Source organism: Bos indicus x Bos taurus, chromosome 11 (assembly GCF_003369695.1).
Source record: "Bos indicus x Bos taurus breed Angus x Brahman F1 hybrid chromosome 11, Bos_hybrid_MaternalHap_v2.0, whole genome shotgun sequence".
Lineage (NCBI taxonomy): Eukaryota > Metazoa > Chordata > Mammalia > Artiodactyla > Bovidae > Bos > Bos indicus x Bos taurus.
In genome coordinates this window covers 105703068-105725153 of record NC_040086.1, presented here as the reverse complement: position 1 = coordinate 105725153, position 22086 = coordinate 105703068, and the positions used below count along the sequence as shown (strand labels likewise).

The window sequence follows — 22086 nt, the reverse complement described above, 5'->3', positions numbered from 1 at the left end:
TGTTTCCCAAAGCCTGGCCTTTTTCCTGGAAGAACCTCCAATGAAATCCTCTAAAGTCTCCCTCAGGCCTCGTCACTGACGGGTCACGGCTGCCCTACAGGCCTGTGACCCCGGCCCCATGGGCCCGGAAGCCCAGTGCCCCGGCCTCGGAAGGAGAGGCGCCCCCACTGGGGACAAGCCCTCCACTCTCCTCCCTTCCTTCCGCACCTGCTCACCTGTCCCACCTCCAGCCAAGACCCACGTGTCCCAAGAAAGAGGGGCCCTAGCTCCTTCACCTCCTCCCTGGGAGACAGACACAACCCAGAGTCAAACCCGCACAACCACCGGGAGCCCAGACCTGTGAGGCGTGTGCAGCATCAGACCTTCCGGTTGGCAAAGCACAAGCCTGAGCACAGTTAAGAGTGCGCCGCACACAGGGGAGCAGGCGGCCGTGTGCTCACCGGGTGTGCGCTCAGCACACACGCCGCTCGGCTCTCGTGCAGCACGCCACCAAGACGCGGCAGTCCCAGAAAGACAGCTCCCCCAAGGTCTGCTCACCGCCACCCACGGCACCCTGCCCAGACTCCAGGAACTCTGCGGGGAGACCTCCCCTCTAACTCCCAAGCCCAGACTGAAAACGGGATCTTCTCAGGGCCTGGGACTTGCGAGACTCTGGGGCTGCTTTCGGTCAAAGAGCCTTTTACACACAAACTTCCAAACAAGCAGACAGCTACAGGGTGGGAGCAGCAGAGAGCCTGAAAGGGTGACCGGGGTCCTGAGGGCGGGGTGCAGCGCCGCACCAACGACGCAGAGCTCACAGAGGCAGGGTCTCGGAGAAGGCAGGACTCCGCGGACAGCGCACCCCCTCTGGGCCACGGGAGAGCAGGCGGGCCCCGGCCTCATCCTCGGTCAAGCGCCGCAGGCTCAGCCCCGCACCTGGCTCCCACACAGTGACCCCCCGCTTCTGACAGTGAAACTGGAGCTGGCGCCCACGATGCCTGAACTGGCCTGGTAAGAGCCCCTCCACCAGCCTATCCAGACCCTCATTCAACCTCTTCACGCCTCCAACACAACTCCTATCAGACCTGGCTGAAAGGCACGGGGGAGGGGGACAAAGTCCGCCCAGGAGGGACCAGCGCAGACCGGGAGCAGCAGCGCACCCCGGGGAAGGGCGCAGAGCCACCCCACACACGCCGGCCCCGCGCTGGGCCTGACGTCCTCTCCCAGGAGACCACACTCCACGCTTTGGAACATCCGCGTCAAATCCTATCTAAGGCACTGATGTGGCTGGAGAAAAAAGACAGAAAGCTCTGTGAAGTTTCTTACTTGAATGCCAACGGGCAGATTTCGATATACACAAGCATTTTCAGTTGGTAAGTCATGTCCAACTCTTTGCAACCCCATGGACCACAGCACACCAGGCTTCCCTGTCTTTCACTAGAAGCCCTTCACTATCTCCCAGGGTTTGCTCAAGCTCATGTCCATCGAGTCGGTGATGTCCTCCAAGCATCTCATCCTGTGTCGCCCTCTTCTCCTCCTGTCTTCAAGCTTTCCCATCAGGGTCTTTTTCAGTGAGTTGGCTCTTTGCATCAGGTGGCCAAAGTACTGGAGCTTCAGCCTCAGCATCAGTCCTTCCAATGAATATTCAGGATTGATTTCCTTTAGGATGGACTGGTCGGATCTCCTTGCAGTCCAAGGGACTCTCAAGAGTCTTCTCCAACACCACAGTTCAAAAGCATCAATTCTTTGGCACTCAGCCTTCTTTATGGTCCAGCTCTCACATCCATACACGACTACTGGAAAAACCAAACCCTAAGGGGTTTGACATCACCAGATGGTCAACACCGAAATCAGACTGATTATATTCTTTGCAGCCAAAGATGGAGAAGCTCTATACAGTCAACAAAAATAAGACCAGGAGCTGACTGTGGCTCAGATCATGAACTCCTTATTGCCAAATTCAGACTTAAATTGAAGGAAGCAGACCATTCAGGTATGACCTAAATCAAATCCCTAATGATTATACAGTGGAAGTGAGAAATACATTTAAGGGCCTAGATCTGACAGATAGAGTGCCTGATGAACTATGGAATGAGGTTCGTGACATTGTACAGGAGACAGGGATCAAGACCATCCCCATGGAAAAGAAATGCAAAAAAGTAAAATGGCTGTCTGGGGAGGCCTTACAAATAGCTGAGAAAAGAAGAGAAGCAAAAGTCAAAGGAGAAAAGTAAAGATATAAGCATCTGAATGCAAAGTTCCAAAGAATAGTAAGAAGAGATACGAAAGCTTTCCTCAGTGATCAATGCAAAGAAATAAGAGGAAAACAACAGAATGAGAAAGACTAGAGATCTCTTCAAGAAAATGAGATACCAAGGGAACATTTCATGCAAAGATGGGCTCGATAAAGGACAGAAATGGTATGGACCTAACAGAAGCAGAAGATATTAAGAAGAGGCGGCAAGAATACACAGAAGAACTGTACAAAAAAGATCTTCATGACCAAGATAATCACGACGGTGTGATCACTCACCTAGAGCCAGACATCCTGGAATGTGAAGTCAAGTGAGCCTTAGAAAGCATCACTACGAACAAAGCTAGTGGAGGTGATGAAATTCCAGTTGAGCTATTCCAAATCCTGAAAGATGATGCTGTGAAAGTGCTGCACTCAATATGCCAGCAAATTTGGAAAACTCAGCAGTGGCCACAGGACTGGAAAAGGTCAGTTTTCATTCTGATCCCAAAGAAAGGCAATGCCAAAGAATGCTCAAACTACCACACAATTGCACTGATCTCACACGCTAGTCAAGTAATGCTCAAAATTCTCCAAGCCAGGCTTCAGCAATACATGAACCGTGAACTTCCTGATGTTCAAGCTGGTTTTAGAAAAGGCAAAGGAACCAGAGATCAAATTGCCAACATCCGCTGGATCATGGAAAAAGCAAGAGAGTTCCAGAAAAACATCTATTTCTGCTTTATTGACTACCAAAGCCTTTGACTGTGTGGATCACAATAAACTGTGGAAAATTCTGAAAGAGACAGGAATACTAGACCACCTGACCTGCCTCTTGAGAAACCTATATGTAGGTCAGGAAGCAACAGTTAGAACTGGACATGGAACAGACTGGTTCCAAATAGGAAAAGGAGTACATCAAGGCTGTATATTGTCACCCTGTTTATTTAACTTATATGCAGAGTAAATCATGCGAAACGTTGGGCTGGAAGAAGCACAAGCTGGAATCAAGATTGCCAGGGGAAATGTCAATAACCTCAGATATGCAGATGACACCACCCTTATGGCAGAAAGTGAAGAGGAACTAAAAAGCCTCTTGATGAAAGTGAAAGAGGAGAGTGAAAAAGTTGGCTTAAAGCTCGACATTCGGAAAACGAAGATCATGGCATCCAGTCCCATCACTTCATGGGCAATAGATGGGGAAACAGTGGAAACAGTGTCAGACTTTATTTTTGGGGGCTCCAAAATCACTGCAGATGGTGACTGCAGCCATCAAAATAAAAGACGCTTACTCCTTGGAAGAAAAGTTATGACCAACCTAGATAGCATATTCAAAAGCAGAGACATTACTTTGCCAACAAAGGTCCGTCTAGTCAAGGCTATGGTTTTTCCAGTGGTCATGTATGGATGTGAGAGTTGGACTGTGAAGAAGGCTGAGCGCCGAAGAATTGATGCTTTTGAACTGTGGTGTTGGAGAAGGCTCTTGAGAGTCCCTTGGACTGCAAGGAGATCCAACCAGTCCATTCTAAAGGAGATCAGCCCTGGGTGCTCTTTGGAAGGAATGATGCTAAAGCTGAAACTCCAGTCCTTTGGCCACCTCATGTGAAGAGTTGACTCATTGGAAAAGACTCTGATGCTGGGAGGGATTGGGGGCAGGAGGAGAAGGGGACGACAGAGGATGAGATGGCTGGATGGCATCACTGACTCGATGGACGTGAGTCTCAGTAAACTCCGGGAGTTGGTGATGGACAGGGAGGCCTGGCGTGCTGCGATTCATGGGGTTGCAAAGAGTGGGACACGACTGAGCGACTGAACTGAACTGAAGGGGAAAAAGGCATCCCAGGAGGTGAGACAGAATCCAATCCCATGCTTGACGTGTAAATCCAACTGCAGGTCCAGCCACCAGGGCAACAGGCACTACCAGCTGCCCAACACAGGGACATCCAGCGGTATCTGAAGGTTGGATAAGCGACAAGTCATGTTTCAGCATTAATAAGTGCACCTGAACTTCTAACGTAACTGGGCACCCTGTATCCTTACTTCCTGAACCTGGTAACCCTCCACTGAGTCTGTGAGAATCAGCAAGAGACAGAAGGACCCTGGGTTTCTGATATTCTGAGACGGTGATTTACATTTTCAAAAGGCAATATTCTCTGCCCTATGAAATCATACTCCTAAAACAAAAAGAGAAATATTAATCAAATAATTTCTTCATAAGAGAACAGAACACAGAAGAAAATAAAATTCAGAGAAAAAAAAACAAAGGAATTATAAAGTCCTGCTCTAAGGTTGTCAGGTACCCTTACGTAAAACAAAGAACAGGCCCAGTCCGAGGTCCCTGCACAGGGCCCAGCCCAGCGGTGGCCTCTCCCCCGAGAACCATGCGGGCGCCAATGCCAGCTGGGCTGCGAGCACCAGACGGGTTTTCAAAGCTGGAGGCTTCTAGAGTGCTCCCCACCCACCCGCACTCCCTGATTTTAAACTATTTACCACATATCAATTTCACAAGCCAATTATCAAGACAGTTGGGAAAGAAAGAATGAATCCTTTCAACATCTCACATATTTTTTTCCCCTCTTTTGTCTGTTCTTCCCCTTGACAGAAAAAAAAGAGAGTTCCTAAATTTGGAAAACACAATTAATACCCAATGTGGCCGCATACAATGCGTATCAGTGACTCTGAAACAGACAGGCTCCTTGTTGTCTGCGGATTCTCCTCAGCCGGCCTCTCTGCAAAGAGGCAATGGCAGCAGACGGCCGCTCTCCCGATGCCCGCTCTCCCGGCCGCCCGCTCTCCCGATGCCCGCTCTCCCGGCCGCCCGCTCTCCCGATGCCCGCTCTCCCGGCCGCCTGCTCTCTCGATGCCCGCTCTCCCGGCCGCCCGCTCTCCCGATGCCCGCTCTCCCGGCTGCCCGCTCTCCCGATGCCTGCTCTCCTGATGCCCGCTCTTGGGGCTGCCCGCTCTCCCGGCTATGCATCTTCATCCGTCCTCCGCACCCTGCAAAGCCTCCGACCCAGGCTCCTCCCCAAGCCAACGCTTTGGACTGAACAGAACCGTCACCCGTGCACGGCAAGTACAGGCTGTGTTGGGACGCTGATCTGAACCAATCATCCATAAAGTGACATTCCGACAAGACTGGAGGAAAATCTTAAAATGGTTAGATGATGTGAATTACTGGAATTTTGTTAGGTCTCAGACAGCAAAGAACCTGCCTGCAATGTGGGAGACCCAGGTTCAATCCCTGGTTGGGGAAGATCCCCTGGAGGAGGGCGTGGCTACCCACTCCAGTGTTCTAGCCTGGAGAATCCCATGGACGGAGGAGCCTGGCGGGATACAGTCCATGGGGTCGCAAAGAGTCAGACACGACTGACCAATATTTTCACATTCTCTCGGTAAATGACATGCAGTTACGTTTAAAATGTCTGCATTTAATCAAAAACAAAACACGCTCCAAGTACAGAGGTGGAAATTTCATGACCCCTAACGCATGTTGCCGAGACCTGCCCAGCCGCAGAAAGCAAGGGAGACGCAGGCCGTGTGGTGAGGTCACTTTTGTCAGAGGTGGGAACTCGCTCTTCACGGGAGTCCGGAGCAACAGCAGAGACCCGCATAGAAGCAGAACCGCACGTGCCCCTTCACAGGGTCCAGCAACACGCCAGAACCCGGCCCTGCCCAGGCCCTGTGCCGTGGGATCGCCTACACCCTCCGCCAGCCCAAGGAGACTGAGGAGCGCCTGAAGCCCGGGGACACAAGCATGCCTGGCAGAGCCCAGCCAGTCTCACTGTGTGACACACACAAGTGCATCACAGACACAGCTGCAGTCTGCTGTGAGCCAGACCAGTTCAGTCGCTCAGTCATGTCCGACTCTTTGCGACCCCCTGAACCGCAACACGCCAGGCCTCCCTGTCCATCACCAACTCCTGGAGTCCACCCAAATCCACGTCCATTGAGTCTGTGATGCCATCCAACCACCTCATCCTCTGTCGTCCCCTTCTCCTGCCTTCAATCTTTCCCAGCATCAGGGTCTTTTCCAATGAGTCAACTCTTCACATGAGGTGGCCAAAGTACTGGAGTTTCAGCTTCAACATCAGTCCTTCCCATGAACACCCAGGACTGATCTCCTTTAGAATAGACTGGTTGGATCTCCTTGCAGTCCAAGGGACTCTCAAGAGTCTTCTCCAACACCACAGTTCAAAAGCAGCAATTCTTCGGCCCTCAGCTTTATAGACCAACTCTCACATCCATACACGACTACTGGAAAAACCATATCCTTGACTAGATGGACCTTTGTTGGCAAAGTAACGTCTCTGCTTTTGAATATGCTGTCTAGCTTGGTCATAACTTTCCTTCCAAGGAGTAAGCGTCTTTTAATTTCATGGCTGCAGTCACCATCTGCAGTGATTTTGGAGCCCAGAAAAATAAAGTCAGCCACTGTTTCCACTGTTGCCCCATCTATTTGCCATGAAGTGATGAGACCAGATGCCATGATCTTAGTCTTCTGAATGTTGAGCTTTAAGCCAGCTTTTTCATTCTCCTCTTTCACTTTCATCAAGAGGCTCTTTAGTGCTTCTTCACTTTCTGCCAGAAGGGTGGTGTCATCTGCGTATCTGAGGTTATTGATATTTCTCCTGGCAATCTTGATTCCAGCTTGTGTTTCTTCCAGCCCAGCGTTTCTCATGATGTACTCTGCATGTAAGTTAAACAAGCCGGGTGACAATATACAGCCTTGACGTACTGCTTTTCCTACGTGGAACCAGTCTGTTGTTCCATGTCCAGTTCTAACTGTTGCTTCCTGACCGGCATACAGGTTTCTCAAGAGGCAGGTCAGGTGGTCTGGTATTCCCATCTCTTTCAGAATTTTCCACAGTTTATTGTGATCCACACAGTCAAAGGCTTTGGCATAGTCAATAAACCAGAGCCAGACAATCACCCCCAAATCCAGCTGTCCAAAGGCGAGGTCCCGCCACAGCCTGGCCCCAAGCCGCGGCTGGCCCAGGTGCCCGCCACTGCCCCCGCTTCTCCCGACCCTGACAGCAGCAGCAGCACTACGTCTCTGTTAAAGCCCCGTCTCTGCCCCCTCCCACCCCGGCTGGCCCCACTCCTGAAGGCACGTGCAGGCCGGAGCCAGGTCCCGCCCCACCCCACCCTGCCGAGGCCACCAACTCGCAAACTTCAGACTGTCCTGGAGCTGCACACCCGTGTCCGCTTCGGAAAGCCACCTGGCCCCGTCCACACACACCCAGTCCCTCCCTCAGCGCCTCAGCCGCCACGAGGGCCCGAAGGCATGACAGCCAGCAGCCACACCCCCGGCGCAGGAGCCCAGGCTTGACGCACACACACCTCACAGCAAGCATGCCCTGCGCACAGCCAGAGAGCCTGCAGCCACAGCTAAAACCCAACACGGCCAGAGAGGCACTCTTTAAACAGGAGTCTCGTTCAGGCTTCACTCCTGCGCACCATCAGCAAGCTCGACGCCTCCTCACCAAGTACACACACGACACTGCTCCCTTCCTGTTTCAACCCCTGAGGTCACGAGTAGCAGGAGCAGCCCATTAACTCCTGTTCACACTCCAGTCTCGCCCCTCTTCAACCTTCACGTCTGCCCTGCAGTTCAAAAGCCATCTTCTACAACTGTGCCTGCCCTGCATCTTCTCACAACACCCAGCACCACCCTGTCCACGGGCTCACGCCCACATCTAGCAGCACGGAGAATCCCAAAGCAGCCACCGGCCAGCTCCAGACCCAGCCCATCCATGTGCTTCCGGCAGCTAAGAATGGCTTTCGTATGTGTAAGGTGTAAAAGTAAGAAAGCGTATGTATCAGAAACCATGAGGAGCACGCACAGATGGCCTTGCCAGAAGAAGTTTGCTGACCCCTAATCCAGCGCAACAATTTTCAGGTCCAAGTCAGCCTGCCAAACACCCTGAGGTGCCAACCTATGGCATCAAGCTACTCAGCACCCCCAGGTCAGAGCCTTGGTCTTGGGCTGCACGCCCTCCGCTCAGCTTTCACCCCGAAGGTCCCGCTCTGCACTGAGCCCCACAAGGAAGTACAACTCTGCCAACCTCGCTGGACAGGGAGACCCGGGGAAACGCGGTGGACTGACTCCCCTGGGTAAGCCCTAACACCCAGCCTAACAATGCCCCAAGATACGTGTTCCCTGCCACGTGTCCCAAGACCGTTTGATGAACACATTTCAAGGAATGATGGACCACAAAGTGCAGTCCTGTAACATCAAGAGAGAAGTCACGCGGTCACACAAAGACTGCAGAAAGGAGAGCCCACCGCATCACACTGACCTGCACCTGCTCTTTGAGACGAAACAGGAAAACAAAGGAACAAAAAGAGATGCTCTGCAATGGGGGCAGGGAGCATTCTGGGCTCTCTGCCAAGGAAGATACTGCGTCTTGTGCAATGAGGGGCCTGGACGCGAGACGCTGGCGAGCGGCGAGGGGCCTGGACGTGAGATGCTGGTGAGCCGCGAGGGGCCTGGACGCGAGACGCTGGCGAGCGGCGAGGGGCCTGGACCAGAGGGCCGGGAGGGTAGCACCACCAGCACATGCTCTCTGACAGACGCCTGTCAAGACTGCAGTCCTGCCTGCTGTCCGAAGACACTCAGAAGCTGCTTCCTAAACTGGCTCTGTAAAGAGACGGCACACAAAGCCCGTCCACCACGGCTCTGCTGCCTCCAGGGCCTGCACCTCTGCTCCAGGACGGACACTGTGTCCTCAGAGGGGGCCAGTGCGCCAGGACTCTCCCAGCGGGTGCCCCCCTGTGGCCACTGCTTCTTACAGCCCAAGCAAGGTCTCACGCTGGGCCAATGGCACCTCCGGGAACAGTCACCAGGGACCCGCATTGGCCCGGGCCCCACGGCTGCCGTGGGCACCAGGTGGGCGGCGCCGCCTCACTCGAGAGATGCTCCTTCCCACGGGCACGGCGAGAGTCCCAGGAACGGGGTCATTTTCTCTCCTCTCACCGGTGCATGCTTCTCCCCATTACTAACGTGAGGAACGGCCTTCAAGTGTTTTAATGAGAAGAAAGTTTTCAATCCACTGAACAGCGGGCAGCACAAGCGTCCAGTAACTGACCACCTCCCCGGGCCTGGGCTCCGCAGCCCAGCTCCACACTCCCTGTAGAACAGCGGAGGGAAAACAAAGCTGGATGGAATTGATACATCAAGGAGGAGGAGACACCGGCTCCCCTCCGCAGACCTTAAGCACCTCCCACGAGACACCGGCGGGGAGGGGCACTATCCACCCCGGAGGGCCCTGCAGGGTGGCCAGGCAGACGGAGGTGGGCCGAGCCTCTGACGGGCAGGAGAGCCCCGAGCTTCCTGGGAGGAGGACCGGCCCCTGCTGAGCACTGACTCAGAGGGGGCCAGGGACCAGGACCCGCGCCACCCACAGGAAGGCGGCGGACGTCCAACAGAGCCCCGGCTCGGTGGGACGGGCCGCCATCTGGTGGTGAGCAGCGGAAGTGCAGGCTACGTGCAGAACACCAGAGAAATTCACTACGTTTTCCTTCATCAGAAAGGTTCTTGCTATGTTCCTAATCTGATTCGAGATTTTTTTCTAACCTTCCCACAATACTGCTCTATAATGGGACAGAAATAACATGGGAAAAACAAACACATTCACGGCTGAATTTCCTTCACAATCCCCATCTGACACAAGGATGGAGCACAGTGGAGACAGTAAACCAAGGCGGTGGCGCCGTGCAGCCGCGCGCAGCAGACACACGGAGCCCGCTCCCGTCAGAAGGAGCGCCTGCGAGACGGGTTCTGCGGGGTCCAGGCCCCTGCTGGCCCAGCACGCCCCCCAGCAACGCTGAGCGGCTTGGCCCGGGCCAGCTGACACCCGCTTGGGGCAGCCACAGACGGTCTCTCCCTGTGTCTCTGGTTACAGCCACTCCCTCCTACATCAGAAATCGGAACTGGGACGGTCCGCCACTGTCTTTCAAAATAACAAGAAACCCACATTAACATAAAATATATTTATGAAAAATAAAGTCGCTCAGTCGTGTCCAACTCTTTGCGACCCCGTGGACTGTAACCTATCAGGCTCCTCTGTCCATGGGATTTTCCAGGCAAGTGTACTGGAGTGCGCTGCCATTTCCTTCTCCAAGGGATCTTCCCGACCCAGGGATCGAACCCCGGTCTCGCGCGTTGGACGCTAGGGAAGTCTACCACTTTTCAAAACAAAAGCACAGTTTTTTTAAAACAAAAACTCTACTCACTATCTTATAATAACCTGGAAAAGAACCGAAGAAGAATGAATAGATAACTGAACCATTTTGCTGTAAAAACAAAAACAGTAGAGACAAGAGCGGTGTCGCTTCACCTGCATGTTTACAACTTGCCCTCCTGGCTTCACAGAGCACACGCACCTCCTGCACACTCGCCGCCTCTGCACACTCATCTCCTGCATGTTCATCTGCACACTCGTCTACTCAGCACACTCATCTGCACTCTCCTGCAAGCTCATCTCCTGTCCTCTCTCCTGCACACTCACCTCCTCTACAAGCTCATGTCCTGCATGTTCATCTGCACACTCGTCTACTCAGCACGCTCATCTCCTGCACTCTCTTCTGCACACTCGCCTCCTCTACAAGCTCATCTCCTGCACACTCGTCTGCACGCTCATCTCCTGCATGTTCATCTGCACACTCGTCTACTCAGCACGCTCATCTGCACTCTCGTCTACTCAGCACATTCATCTGCACTCTCCTGCATGCTCATCTCCTGCAGTCCCTTCTGCACACTCGCCTCCTCTACAAGCTCATCTCCCGCACACTCGTCTCCTGCACACTCATCACCCACAGGCCGCCGCCCTCAGAACCCGCGTTCTGTGCTCAGCACCGGGCAAGAGGGGAAGGCAGGTGACAGTGGGCCTGCGGCTGTGGCGGGCCCTGGGCCTCTGCTCTCACTACACAGGGCTGTGGACGGTGCTTCCCGCGTGGACGGACGGTGACCGAGCGGGGCTGGCGCTGAGGAGCCAGTGAAGGAAGGGTGGCTGGTGCAGCCTGATTGGGAGGAGGGGTGAGACCTGTGCCCGCACACAGCAGGGGTGACCTGATGCATCTCCTGGGGCAGCTCTGTTTCCACAGAGCATTATTCAACTCAGGGTCATCGTTCTATTAATTTCTTTTTCTACTGTAAAACTAATAAATGTTCGTTGTTTTTAAAAAAACTTATATTCCAAAAAATATTTTTAAAACCACTATCAATCCCAATCCCATAATTCAAATACCTACGTTAACTATTGGTATAGTTCCATCTGTTTTTTTCCCCAAATTTCATAAGAAATTTAAATTTGGGTTCACCTGTAATGTACACAAAATACTAAAATCCTGTATGTAGGTCAAGAAGCAACAGTAAGAACCGGACATGGAACGACGGACTGGTTCCAAATTAGGAAAAGAGTAGGTCAAAGCTGTATATTGTCACCCTGCTTATTTAACTTCTATGCAGAGGACATCATGAGAAACGCTGGGCTGGAAGAAGCACAAGCTGGAATCAAGATTGCCGGGAGAAATATCAGTAACCTCAGATATGCAGATGACACCACCCTTATGGCAGAAAGTGAAGAAGAATTAAAGAGCCTCTTGATGAAAGTGAAAGAGGAGAGTGAAAAAGTTGGCTTAAAGCTCAACATTCAGAAGACTAAGATCATGGCATTCGGTCCCATCACTTCATGGAAAATAGATGGGGAAACAGTGGAAACAGTGACAGACTTTGTTTTCTTGGGCTCCAAAATCACTGTGGACAGAGACTGCAGTCATGAAATTAGACGTGCTCCTCAGATGGAAAGCTATGACCAACCTAGACAGCACATTAAAAAACAAAGATAACACTTTGCCGACAAAGGTCCACATAGTCAAAGCTATGGTTTTCCAGTAGTCACATATGGATGTGAGAGGTGGACCATAAAGAAGGTTGAGCACCAAAGAATTGATGCCTTTGGACTGTGGTGTTAGAGAAGACTCTTGAGAGTCCCTTGGACTGCAGGGAGATCCAACCAGTCCATCCTAAAGGAAATCAGTCCTGACTGATGCTGAAGCTGAAACTCCAATACTCTGGCCACCTGATGTGAAGGGCTGACTCATTGGAAAAGACCCTGATGCTGGGAAAGATTGAAGGCAGAAGGAGAAGGGGATGACAGAGGATGAGATGGTTGGAAAGCATCACCAACTCAGTGGACATGAGTTTGAGCAAGCTCCAGGAGATTGTGAAGGACAGGGAACCCTGGCACACTTCAGTCCAAGGGGTTGCAAAGAGTCAGACATGACTGAGCAACTGAACATAATCACTCCTTCCTTGTTGAATGTGAATGTCACGTGCTATTGAGAGGCCAGTAAAGAAGGCTGAGGACCAACCAGGGGGGTTGGCAACACTCAGGTCAATGGTGTCCTGCTTGAACAGGTTCAAAGGGCAGGTATGGGAGGTCCTGGAAACAGCAAAGCGTTTCCAGGAAGTCTAAGAAACTGGGATTTCATTTACAGGAAGGTCAAGAGAGTTGGACCATGAAGAATGCTGAGCACCAAAGAATTAATGCTTTCAAACTGTGGTGCTGGAGAAGACTTTTGAGAGTTTCTTTGACAGCACGGAGATCAAACCAGCCAATCCTAAAGGAAATCAACCCTGAATATTCATCAGAAGGACTGATGCTGAAGCTAAAGCTCCAATATTTTGGCCACCTGATTGATGCAAAAAGTCGACTCATTGGAAAAAACCCTGACGCTAGGAAAGATTGAAGGCAAAAGGAGAAGAGGGTGACAGAGGATAAGATGGTTAGGTAGCATCACGAACTCAATGGACATGAATTTGAGCAAACTCTGGGAGACAGTGAAGGACAGGGGCGCCTGCTGGGCCGCAGTCCACAGGGTTGCAGAGTCAGATGCGCCCTAAGGACTAAACAACAGCAAGAAGCACGTGTGCACAGACACCCGCGTCTCAAAGCCGGGGTGATGGGCGTTCAGGCTAAAAAGCAGCTGAGATGCCTACAGTCCTGAGGCCTCTGTGCTGGAGTCAGAAAGCAGAGCCGGAAGCCGCCATCCCCAGCACACGCACCGGGCAGGGCTGCAGACACAGACGGGAGCGTCTCACACGCCCCGCGGCTCTCAAGTTCCAACCCAGGCAGGTGGCACCAGCCCGCGTCCCAGCTGCCACCTCCTGTGCAAACTGGGCCCCTCACCTGCAGGCGCGCGGGCCCGCCTTCCACTCGGAGCCCTTCCTTTCTGGCCCTCTCCCTGGAGAATTAGCCTGTCTTTCTCCCACAGGCTGCAGGATTCTTTTCCAAGGTGGACCAGAGTCAAGACAAACGTGAAAGGGTTTCAGCCCAGGGCAGCACTGTGCACAGTGAGAGCTGGGCCAGCAGGGGCAGCTTTAAACTCTCCAGCAGCCCTGTTAGAGAGTGCGAAGAGGAGTGATTACTTTAAATAAACGTTATTCAACCCAATACACGTCCAAAATGTTACCAGTACAACACGTAACTAAGATTAAAAAAAAATAGTACCCTGCAAAAGCACAAAATGTCTCAATAAGCCTCTGAAATCCAATGTATACTTCACACATAAAGGGCATCTCAGTTGGGGTGGACCAATTTCAGATGTTCAAACATCACTTGGGGCTCACGGAAGGGAGTGGCAGCCAGCTCTCCACTCCAGCCTGAACAAGTGCACAGGCCAGCCCACCCCAAGATTCCACCTGCCTCCTGGAGTCGGAGCACTGGGTCTCCACCGGCAGCAGGAGGGGGCACCAGAAGCCTCCTCCAGCCGCCCCAACGGGCAGGCACCTCCCCAAGGCTGCTTCCACACCTTCTCTCTCCGTTAACAGCAAGCGATTAAAACTAATAAAGCTAATAAAGCTGTGTAACCGTGAGACTTGCTCAAACTAGAACACAAGGACACCTTGACAGAGACAAGGCACCATATTCATTCCCCCCGACCCTCCGTCAGAAGCTGACACACAGAGGGAGTGAAATGCCTGCTACCAAAACCACCACAGGAACAAGGGACTGAATGCAGGGCTCCTGCCTGCACTCGAGGCCTGCAGGACTCAGCCTCGGCCACCATGGTCAAGTTCACATACATATAAATAAGCCACCCAGTCTATCCATCCATAGGCCAGTTACACCTCCTCCTCCTATTATATGTTGTTATGCAACAGAAATCACCTACAATTCTGCTGTGTAAAGTTAAGGTATTGGGAAACCAAGAAAACCTACAGTCCCAGCTTCGAAAAGTTTACAGTCCCATCAGTGAGACAATGATAAAGAAAGCTTGCATAAAGAAACCAGTAATCAAAATACAAAGTAAGTGTTCTGACACCGGACAGGGAGCCCGGGCTCAGTCAGCGGCCACAGACCCAGCGCACCGCCTGCTTCTGGAGAGCCTGCACGCCAAGGGTGGCTCCATGTTCTTAAATGCAGAAAAGGCCACGTGAGACTCCAACCCAGGAGCCACACGCAGCAGCGCACAGCCGGGCTCCCAGGCCCACACGCACCCGGGCTGCCTTCACGCCGCAGGCAGAGCTCAGCAACACCAGGCAAACGCCTCTCACCGAGCGCCACCTGGTCACCACGCCAGCTGAACTCGTCACGTAAACACGAGGAGAGGTGTGGCTTCAAACACCGAGCGCCAGGCTCCAACCCCTTGATCGCTGTGTGTATCTTCCAAAGACACTGGCCAGGGTAAGAGAGGGCGATGCGCACTGCAGACAGAGCACTCCCCACAGAATTCACAACTCAAAGGAAAACAGCAATCAGAACGCAGAAAATTCCGAGAAGCTCAACAAACTCTAAGATAAACTCAAAGAGATCCTCACTTAGACACATGATCTAACTGCTGAAAGCCAAGGCAGAGAACCCCAAATGCAGCAAGACAGAAGCAACTCGTTGCGTACGGGGGCCTCCGCAAGGCTGACCACTGACTGTATACAGGGGGCCCCACAAGGCTGCCATTGACTTCTCAACAAAGCCAAGAAGGCCAGAAGGCGGTGAAATGACTTCTAAAGTATCAAAAGAAAAAGACTGTCAACCAAGACTTCTAGACACACCAAAGTATCTTCATAAATGAAACAGAAAATAAAGCATGCCAAGAAAAACAAGAGAGACTCGTCACCAGCAGACACAGCCTCCATGAAACATTAAGGAATCCCTTCATACTAAACGAAAGGACTTAGGCAGCAACACAAATCCACATGAAGAAACAAAGACCACCAGAAAAGGCGACCACACAGGGAAACATTAACGACAGTGACTTGCATTTCGGGGCGTCACTCTTTGTCCTCCCACAGGACTCAAAAGACAAGGGCACAGCGCAGCCACTGCCGGCGGCGCGGGCGGGACGCGGCGGCGGGGCTGTGACGTGTGTGGCGATGACAAAGCGAGCACGCACGCAGCGGGGCTGGAGGAAGGGATCCAAGTTTTCAAGTCGCTCAGTCGTGGCTGACTCTTTGGGTCCCCAGGGACAATACAGTTCACGGAGTTCTCCAGGTCAGAATACTGGAGCGGGTAGCATTCCCTTCTCCAGGGGATCTTCCCAAACCGGGGATGGAACCCAGGTCTACCACATTGCAGGCAGATTCTTTACCAGCTGAGGAACCAGGGAAGCACGTTTTTTCTGTATTTTATTTTTTATTGGAATACAGTTGATTAACAATATCATTAGTTTCAGTTGTATGACAAAGTGATTCAGCTATACATATACACGTGTTTATTCTTTTTCAAATTCTTTTCCCACTTAGGTTGTCACGTAACACTGAGCACAGTTTCAGCTGCTGCACAGCACGTCCTTGTTGGTTATCCATTTTAAAGACAGCAGCACGTACATGTGATCCCAAATTCCCTAACTATCCGTTCTCCATACCCCAGGAGCAAATTTTTTGATATATACTATTTTAATAACACTAGTATAATACAAAGGAGATTGTTATAAGTTAAAATATTAAATAATAATCCTCAGGGAAATAAAGAATAATAACTACAGTCAGACAATAAGGGAATTAAAATAGTACACTGGAAAATATCTAACAAAAAAAAGAAACTAATGGAGGAAAAGAGGAACAAAAGATGTAAGACATTCAGAAAACAAATACCAAACTATGTAAATCCTGCCTTTTCAGTAATTATAATGAATGCAAATAGACTTTTTTAACGTTAATTAATTAATGAATTTGGCTGTGCCAGATCTCAGTCGTTGACCTGAAAGTGAACCCAGGCCCCTGCACTGGGAGCACAGTCGCAGCCACTGGACCACCAGGGAAGTCCCCGAAACAGCCTTTAAAACAAGGAATACTGCTCGAGACCAAGAGGGACGTTTCACACAAGGAGAAACAACAGGCAGACATAACAACATAAATATATGCATAACTAACAACAAAGCAAGAGAGTTCCAGAAAACATCTATTTCTGCTTCAGTGACTACGCTAAAGCCTTTGACTATGTGGACCACAATGGTGGAACACTCTTAAAGAGACGGGAACACCATACCATCTGACCTGCCTCCTGAGAAATCTGTATGCAGGTCAAGAAGCAACAATTTGAACCGGACATGGAACAGTGGACTGGTTCCAAATCAGGAAAGGAGTACCTCAAAGCTGTGTATCATCACCCTGCTTATTTAACTTATAAGCAGAGTACAGCATGTGAAAGGCGGGGCTGGAGGAAGCACAAGCTGGAATCAAGATGGCTGGGAGAAATATCAGTAACCTCAGATATACAGGCGACACCATTATGGCAGAAAGCGAAAAAGAACTAAGAGCCTCTTGATGCAAGTGAAAGAGAAGTGTGAAAAAGCTGGTCTAAAACTCAACATTCAGAAGACGAAGACCATGGCACCCAGTGCAGTCCCAGCGCTTCACGGCACACAGACGGGGACAACAGAAACAGACTTTCCACTTTGTTTCCAAAACTAAAGTCACAGAGTTTACTTTGGGGGCTACAAAAATCACTGCAGATGGTGACTGCAGCCACGAAATTAGAAGATGCTTGCTCCTTGGGAAAAAAGCTATGCCCAACCTAGACACATATTTAAAAAGCAGAGACATTACTTTACCAACAAAGGTCCGTATAGTCAAAGCTGTGGTTTTTCCAGTAGTCATGTATGGACGTGAGAGTTGAACCATAAAGAAGGTTGAGTGCCAAAGAATTGATGCTTTCGAACTGTGGTGTTGGAGAAGACTCTTGAGAGTCCCTTGGACTGCAAGGAGATCCAACCAGTCCATTCTGAAGGAGATCAGTCCTGAATATTCATTGGAAGGACTGATGCTGAGGCTCCCATACTTTGGCCACCTCATGCGAAGAGCCAACTCATTGGAAAAGACCCTGATGCTGGGAAAGACTGAGGGCAGGAGGAGAAGGGGAAGACAGAGGATGAGATGGGTGGATGGCGTCGCCGACTTGGACCTAAATTTGAGCAAGCCCCGGGAGTTGGTGATGGACAGGGAAGCCTGGCGTGCTGCAGTCCATGGGGTTGAAAAGAGCTGAGCACAACTGAGCGACTGAACTGAGAACAAAGTCTCAAAATCTGTGATGCAAAACCTGGCAGAACTGAAAGGAGAAGGGAAGTGGCAGTAACAGCTGGCAATTCCAAAACCCTACCATTAGTAACCGACAGAATTACTAAAGGAAAAAAGAGGGGTGGGGAGAGAGGGTTAGGAAGACTCGAGACTGGGCGCCCCCACCTGACCCAGCGGCGCGGCCGCCTGGACGGCGCAGGCCATGCTCTGAGCGGGGCAGAGCAGACTCTGAGCCATTACAAGAGTCTAGCAGATTCAAACAAACCGATATGAAAGTACGTCCTCTGACCATAATGGAGCTAGGAATCAAGGGAACGGGGTAGTCCAGGAAATACCTGAACACTGAGAAATTAAACACTACAATTGTAAATAAGCCACGGGTCAGAGAAAACAGAACGCATTTTGAGCTACAAAAACAGAAACCACAACATATCAAGACTCACAGGAAGCATCCTGCTCGTTCCCGAGGGCTGCCATAACCGAACGCCATAAACCGGGTTGATTACAGCACGAGAGACTCACTATCTCACAGGTCTGGCGGCCAGAAGCCCAGCTGGGCCACGCCGGCTCTGATGACTCCAGGGGAGCTGCCTCTTGCCTGCCAGAGATGCTGGGCACTCACTCCGGGCAGACAGTCGCCTCCCCCAGGGACTGCCCACCTGGTCCTCGCTCTGTGCAGGCCTGTGCTCGCGGGGCACTCTCCTCTCCGAGGCTAACGCCAACCACACTGACGCCTGGGCCCGCCCTGCTCAAGTCCAGCCTCATCTGAACGCATTTGCTGTGACCCTATTTCCAAACAAGGTCACGTTCTGAGATACTGGGAAGTCAGGACTTCAACATACCTTTTGAGGAAATGTTAAGTCAACCCAATAACACAGGAAAGAAACACTTTGAGGGAAATGATACAGTTTTAAACCCCTGTATCAGAAAAGAACTCAAGCCAAGATCCTAAGCTTCCACCTTAAGAAACTAGAAAAAAGAAAACGAATCCCAAAGCAAGCAAAAGGAAGGGAATAAAGACCGGAGTGAAAATACAATAGGGAACAGAAAAACAACCAGCAATCAATAAAATCAAAAGTTACTTCCTTGCAACTTCAACTTAACTCAAACCTCTGACTAGACTGATCAAGAAAGCGAGAAGACTCAAATACTAAAGTCAAGCAGGAAAGCGGGAGAACTCCCCTGTGGCCCAGTGGTTAAGAATCCACTGCCAACGACAGGACGCAAGCCCCCTCCCCGGCCCTGAAGACCCCACAAGCCTCAGAGCGACGAATCCCGTGCGCCACGACCTCTGAGCCCAAGGTCTGAGCCCATGCTCCACACCAAGAAGTCCGCGCGCCAAATCCAGGGCAGCGGCGCTGCCACGACTAGAGAAAGGCCACGGCCGCAACGGAGGCCCGGCACAGCCAAAACAAGGCAATGAGCACAATTATTTCTGTATAAAAAGAAATTAGAGACTTAGCAAATGGAAGCATCACCCGAGTTCATGGACTGAAGACTTCAGATGGACACGCCCCAAACTGACCTACAGTCAGCACAGTCCTGATCACAGTCCCAGAAGGCTCTTCCGCAGGCACCAACCAGCTCCTGAATTCATAAGGAAGCAGGAGTCTGGGTAAGCCTGAAAATATCTTGAAAAAGAAGAACTAGGTCAGAGGGCTCACGCCTCCCCATTTGTTTCACTTATGACATGAGCACAGAAGCCAAGACCAGGTGGGACCGGCAGCGGGACAGACACACAGCTATACAAACTAGATCTGAGAATCCAGAAATGAGCCCTCACATTTGTGGTCAACTGATTGTCAACAAGGCTGTCTTCACAATTCAATGCGGAAAGAAGAGTCATCAGTAAACAGCGGGCGGACCACCTGGAAAGCCAAGAGCACAGAAGAATCAAGTTGTGCTCCTGCCTCATATCAAATACCAAAAGCACCTCAGAGTAAAGACCTAAATGTTATAAAACCCTCAGAAGGAAACAAACTGCATGACATAGATTATGCAATAACATGGCACCAAAAGTTCAAGCAACCAAAGGAAAAAAAATTTTAACTGGACTCGTCAAAATTAAAAACTTTTGTGCTTCCAAGGACACCAAAAAAAAAAAAAAATCAGAAAATGAAAGACAACCACAGAATGGAAAAATTTTTTTTGCAAATCATTATTACCTAGTAAGAGACCTGGGTCAGAACACAGAAAATCTCTTACAACTCAGTAAGTAAAAGACAACCAAATTAAATGTGGGCGCAGGATGTGAAGGCAAGGATGTGGAAAACCTGGATCCACCCACCGCGGGTGGGAACGCAGGAAGTGCAGTCAAACAGGTGAACGCCGAGTTACCGTCTGACCCAGCCACTCCAGCCTGAGGTACATGCCCAGGAGAACCGAATGAAGAGGCCACCGCACAGAAACTTATACTCAGATACGCCCAGCAGCCAAAAAGTGGAATCAAGCCCAAGTCCACGTGCTGAAGAACAGAAACAAACGTGCCACACCCACACAACACACCCCTCCCGGGCCATCACGACGGCATCCGGGGCCCACACGGCCTGCAACGCGGACGCCCTGTGCCACACGAGGAAAGACAATCACAGAAGGCGTTCGTGTATGAGTCCATCTATAAATTCCCTGGTAGCTCAGCCAGTAAAGAATCTGCCTGCAGTGTAGGTGACCCCGGTTCAATTCCCGGGTCGGCAAGATCCCCTGGAAAAGGGACAGGCTACCCACTCCAGTATTCGTGGGCTTCCCTGACAGCTCAGACAGTAAAAACTCACCTGCAATTGGGAGACCTGGGTTTGATCCCTGGGTCGGGAAGATCCCCTAGAGGAAGGCATGGCAACCCACTCCAGCGTTCTTGCCTGGAGAATTCCCAAAGACAGAGGACCCTGGCAGGCTACAGTCCATGGGGTCGCAAAGAGTCGGACACGACTGAGACACTAAACACAAGCACATGTGATTCCACCCAGAACACGCAAATCCGCAAGGACAGAGAGGAGAGCGGGGTGCCGGGGACTGTGGGGAGGGAACAGGGAGTGGCAGCTAATGGGCACAGGGTTTCTTTTCAGGGTGACAGAAATGTTCTGGAATTAGTCGTGATAGCTGCAAAAGGCAGGGGAAAGTACTAAACAGCACACTTCACAAACGTGCAGTTGGTGGTGCACGAATAATACCCTAAGTTCAACAAATCGTGCTTCTGGACTGATTCTGGCATTTGGCAAAACCTATCAGCACAGAGACATTTTCAAAGATGGGAACAGAAAACTGATCTTTGCTCAAGTTCAGCATCAGCAGATGAGCATTTCCAACAGATCCTCATGACAAGGGACCAACTCCAAACGCAAGCAAGTCAAACACCCATCCAAAACAGCCACTGCTCGTACATCTGTATCACCAGGAGGGCAGAAAAGAGCAGTCCATCATCAATATCGTATTCTGACTTTTGTCAATAAAAAGTTACTAAACTATCTTTGATTTTGCTTCCTGGTGCCCAAAGCCTAAAATATTTACTATCCAACCTTTCCAACCTCTGAAACGAACTGTGCCTGGAGCTCACCTCAGCCCTGTCTGTGCCTGTTTTAATGACTGGCACCACCCTCCAGTCTGGAGCTCAGGCGGAAGCCAGCGTCCAGCTCAGGCCTGGGGCCCAGGAACCGTCCTCAGCCACCTCAGCGCCCATGGAATCAGCTCTCACAGGGAAGGGCCTCACCGTCTCCCCAGGACTGCCGCCCCCACCGCCGCGGCCACTCCACAAGCCCCTCTGCACACAGCGGCCGGGAGACCTTCCCAGCACACACACCTGACCACGCCACCCCCTCCCGAAGCTCGCCACCACCCTTGGGACAAGGACGACAATCTCTCTGGGCTTCTGATCGTGGACCAGCCACTTCGACTGCCCATGCACCGTGCTGGGCTGTGTCCAGGATGAGGAAGAAACTTCCACAAGGCATTTATTTACGCAAGTGTCTAACACCATACACACTCATAACTGCCCAGCTGCTCCCAATTCATCCCGCTATTCCCACACAACGTCTTGCTGGATTCTCAAAACCAGAGGGCAGAGCACCCTGTCCCTCGGTGGGGGCTGACGCCGGGGTCAGCAGGACTCCCTCCCCACCCACAGCAGCTCTCTGAGCTCCACCGCGGCACAGATTCGGTTTCATCCTGGTGACTCAGCTTCTCTGTGTGTTCCAGGACCAGGGTGGAGGGTGATTCTTCCCGCTGGCATCTCCAAAGTACCCCCCGCAATTTCTTCTTGACCTTGGGACGCCCTGCACAGCACCTTCCCACATGGGCAGAAGAGGCTCCAACATCCCCAGTCACGTGAGGGAGCCCCGAACATCCAGAGCGGGTGGCAGCACCT

At 51.4% G+C, this 22086-nt stretch overlaps 1 protein-coding gene across 7 annotated transcripts in view; it reads right to left on the bottom strand.

The window, feature by feature from the left end:
- The window catches only part of EHMT1 (euchromatic histone lysine methyltransferase 1), a 109444-nt gene that overhangs the window by 71945 nt on the left and 15413 nt on the right, over positions 1–22086 (bottom strand). The gene's annotated exons all lie outside the window — the stretch shown is intronic.